The sequence below is a fragment of the Mustelus asterias genome, chromosome 5, assembly GCF_964213995.1.
Source record: "Mustelus asterias chromosome 5, sMusAst1.hap1.1, whole genome shotgun sequence".
NCBI classification, from domain to species: Eukaryota; Metazoa; Chordata; class Chondrichthyes; order Carcharhiniformes; family Triakidae; genus Mustelus; species Mustelus asterias.
The window spans coordinates 72,016,082-72,020,965 of NC_135805.1; positions in this window are offsets into that span (position 1 = coordinate 72,016,082).

Sequence of the window (4,884 nt, forward strand, 5' to 3'; positions counted from 1 at the left end):
CCCAAATTCACATCATATAGGTTCCCCATTCAAAATATTTTTTTAACTCAAATGTACCATTTGATTTGATTTGATTTATTATTGTCACATGTATTAGCATACAGTGAAAAATATTGTTTCTTGTGCACTATACAAAGCATACCGTTCATAGAGAAGGAAACGAGAGTGCAGAATGTAGTGTTACAATCATAGCTAGGGTGTAGAGAAAGGTCCATTTAATGCAAGGTAGGTCCATTCAAAAGTCTGATGGCAGCAGGGAAGAAGCTGTTCTTGAGTCGGTTGGTACTTGACCTCAGATTTTTGTATCTTTTTTCCGACGGAAGAAGGTGGAAGTGGGGTCCTTAATTATGCTGGCTGCTTTGTCGCGGCAGCAGGAAATGTAAACAGAGTCAATGGATGGGAGGTTGGTTTGCGTGATGGACTGGGCTACATTCATGACCTTTTGTAGTTTATTGCAGTCTTGGACAGAGCAGGAGCCATACCAAGCTGTGATACACCCAGAAAGAATGCTTTCTATGGTGCATCTGTAAAAGTTGGTCAGAGTCATAGCTGACATGCCAAGTTTCCTTAGTCTTCTACACAATAGCACAATGGGATGCTCTCCCCTTTGAGGGGGAGAGCTGATTGGTGGTGATTTAACTTGAGGATCACCACACCTCAGGCGAGAGGCAAGGTTGAGGTGGCAGGCCTTCACGAATAACCTCCGCCGGCACAGGAATTAAACCCATGCTCTTCGCATTACTCTGCATCACGAACCAGGCATCCAGCTAGCTGAGCTAACTGGCTCCCCACACAATATGTTACTGAACAATTGAGAATTATAAGTATCCTTAAATTTTGAAATCTTTAACTTCCACCTAAAAGATACATATTCAGCATGACCTTTCATTGACCTGAAATGTTGACACTGTTTCTCTGCCTAGATCATGCCAGGCCTGCTGAGTGTTTCCAGCATTTTGTCTTTATTTCTGATTTCAAGTATTTGTTTTGGGGAGAATGGGAATCGTTGCCATAGTCAAATTATTATAATCGAGCAGATAGGAACGAATGACTGTTCACAGCACAATGCCACCCAGTGTCCAGAGTCCAAAATTACAGATTGATTGAAAACATTTTTAAATCGTACTGTGGAGCAGATCTTCCATTCCTCGGAGAGTCCCAATAAATGCACTGGGGGATCCCTCGGAAATTCCCACAGGCATTGCCTAGGAAATTTCAACTACCGTTGGGCAGTTATCCTGTGCCTGGAACCTGCTGAAAATTCAATTTAAAGTCGGAGACTTGGGATGGTTACAACTCTCTTCGCAGAATATGTATCCAGGAAAGGTCAGGAGAACTAAAACAAGTTCTAACTCCTGGGTAACTGCACTACTGACACCCCTGCAACCTCCACTGGAACCCCCACTCCAATGACTACCCTCCTCATCCCTTGACTACTAATAATCATGCCCCCCCATTGCTAACTGGACACTCCCCATTGCCAAAGAGCAAAGAAAAGTACAGCACAGGAACAGGCCCTTCGGCCCTCTAAGCCCATGCCAATCATGATGCCCTAACTAAACTAAAAACAAAATTTCTGTCCTTACTCTGACCATATCCCTCCCTATTCATGTACCTAGCCAGATGCCATTTAAAGGTTGCTAATGTGCCTGGTTCCATCACCTCCTCTGGCAGCATGTTTCAGGCACCCACCACTTTTTGTGTGTAAAACTTCCCCGGACATCTCCCTTAAACTTTCCCCCTCTCACATTGAACTTGTGCCCCCTTGTAATTGATACCTCCAGATTATCCACCATGTCTATGCCTCCCATAATTTTGTAGACCTCTATCAGGTCTCCCCTCAGCCTCCGTCTTTCCAACGAAAACAATCCTGGTTTATTCAATCTCTCCTCATAGCCAACTCCCTCAAGACCAGGCAACATCCTGGTGAACCTTCTTTGCACTCTCTCAAAGCTTCCATGTCCTTCTAGTAGCGTGGTAACCATAACTGCACGTAATACTCCAAATGCAGCCTAACCAAGATTTTATATAGCTGCAACATGATTTTCCAACTCGTGTCCTCAATGCCCCCCGGCCAATGAAGGCAAGCTAGCCAAATGACTTTTTAATCACCTTGGCCACCTGTGTTGCCACTTTTAGGGAACTATGGACCTGCACGCCCAGATCCCTCTGTATGTTAATGTTCCTAAGGGTTCTGCCATTTACAGTATAATTCACACCTAAAATTGATCCTCCAAAATGCATCACCTCGCATTTGTACAGATTAAACTCCATCTGCCATTTCTGTGCCCAAGTCTCCAATCTATCCATATCCTGTTGTATCCTCTGACAATTCTCAGCACTATCAGCAACTCCACCAATCTTCGTGTCATCTGCAAACTTGCTAATCAGACCACTCACCCAGCAACTCAAACCACCCCATCTCCCAACTAACACCAACTGCACCCAACTACCACCCCAACCCACTGATTAACCCTCTGATCACCCAACTAAACTCCATAACCACCTAATACGATCAGATTAATTCCCCCCGTCCCAGCCACACAGCTAAACACCCAACCCACCATCTCACCACTGACTGAAACCCCCCCTCTGATGAAATCGCCTCCCACCCCGACATTTCCCTCCTGACTAACCCCTTCACTCCACTGATTACCTGCCAACCACCCAATTAATCCCCCCAACCTCCTCATCCCTGACAAACTCTCCACCCTGACTAACCCCCCCACTTCTCGACCACCCAACTAACCCCCCACTCCCCGACCACCCAATCCCCCACTTCCCAACCAACTGCCCAACTAATCCCCCCCACTCCCCGATCACCCAACCCCCCCACTCCCAACCAACCGTCCAACTAACCCCCAACTCCCTGACCCCCCTACCCCCATCCCCGAAGATCCAACCCCCCACTCTCCGACCGCCCAACTAACCCCCGCAGTTCCTGACCACCCAACCCCCCACTTCCCGATCACCCAACCCCCACTCCCCGATCACCCAACACCACCACCCCCCACTCTTCAACTATCCAATCCCCCCCACTCCCTCACTGCCCAACCCTCCCACTCCCCGATCACCCAACACCCTCACTCCCCGACTGCCCAAACCCCCCAACTTCCCGACCCGCGCAACTAATCCTCCACTCCCCAACTGCCAAATTAACCCCCACCCACCCCCCACTGAGAACAAAACTTTAGCTCTATTCTCTCTCCACAGATGCTGTCAGACCTGCTGAGATCTTCTGGCATTTTCCCCTCCTCCATTACTTGATTCCTTTTTTTTAATTTCAAAAATATACTTTATTCAAAAAAAAACTCTCAAATAAAACATTGCAAAACGACAGATCCAAAAGTTATAAACATTCCAGAAAATAATCATTTTTACAGTACAATACAGTGCTTATTTACAAAACATTACATTTCATTACTTAAAACTATATACAAATGTCAGAGTTTACTGTGTGCTGTTATTTTTCAGATTGGCACACAGTTACGCAGGCCGAGGGTATTCTGCAGTTACCCGGCCCTCGGTCTGCCTCGGTTGAGACGCTTTACACGGTGGCCTTTCCCCATTGTGCCTTTGCGGCGGTTGCCCCAAGCTTGAGCGCGTCCCTGAGCACGTAGTCCTGGACCTTGGAATGTGCCAGTCTGCAACACTCGGTCGAAGACAGTTCTTTAAGCTGGAAGATCAGCAAGTTTCGGGCGGACCAAAGCGCGTCCTTCACCGAGTTGATGACCCTCCAGCAGCAGTTGATATTTGTCTCGGTGTGCGTCCCCGGAAACAGCCCGTAGAGCACAGAGTCCTGCGTCACCGAGCTGCTCGGGATGAACCGTGACAAATACCACTGCATCTCACTCCAGACCTTCTTTGCAAAGGCACATTCCACAAGGAGGTGTGCGACCGTCTCATCAGCCCCGTGGCCACTTCGAGGGCAGCGTGCGGTGAGGTTGAGCCCTCGGGCATGCATAAAGGATCTGACGGGGAGTGCCCTTCTCACCACCAGCCAAGCCAGGTCTTGGTGCTTGTTTGTGAGTTCTGGTGATGAGGCATTCTGCCAAATGACATTGACAGTCCGCTCAGGGAACCATCCAACAGGATCTGCCGTCTCCTTTTCTCTCAGGGCCTCAAGGACATTACGTGCTGACCACTGCTTGATAGCCATGTGGTCAAAGGTGTGTTTCCGGAAGAATTTCTCCACGAAGGACAGGTGCTGCGGTACGGTCCAACTACTTGGAGCGTTCCACGTCAATGTGGCCAGACCCATCCTCCGTAACACTTGGGACAGGTAGAACCTCAAAAGATAGTGGCACTTGTTGTTAGTGTACCGAGGATCTACACACAGCTTGATGCAGCCGCACACAAAGGTGGCCATCAGGATGAGGGCGGCGTTGGGAACGTTTTTCCCTCCGTTCTCTGGAGATTTGTGCATCGCCTCCCTCCGGACACGATCCATCTTTGATCTCCAGATAAATTTGAAGATGGCCTGGGTCACTGCTGCTGCGCAGGACTTGGGGATAGGCCAGACCTGCGCCACGTACAACAACACGGACAGGAACTCGCATCGGATCACAAGGTTTTTCCCAGTGATGGAGAGGGAGCGTTGCTCCCACAATCCCAATTTTTGTCTGGCTTTGGCGATGCGCTCCTGCCTGTTTTTGGCGCATGCCCCTGCTGCTCCGAACCATAACCCCAGCACCTTGAGGTAGTCTGCCTTGATGGTGAAGGGGACAAAGGATTACTTGATTCCTATATGCCCTTGCAAACCCTCCCCCCTCCCCTCCACTCCAAACCTCATTGCCCCACCCCGCGAGTCTCGAACTTTAGAATGAGAACTGGGCACGCGCTGTTGCTCAGTGACGTTCGTTGCGCTCACGCACCGGCAGTCTC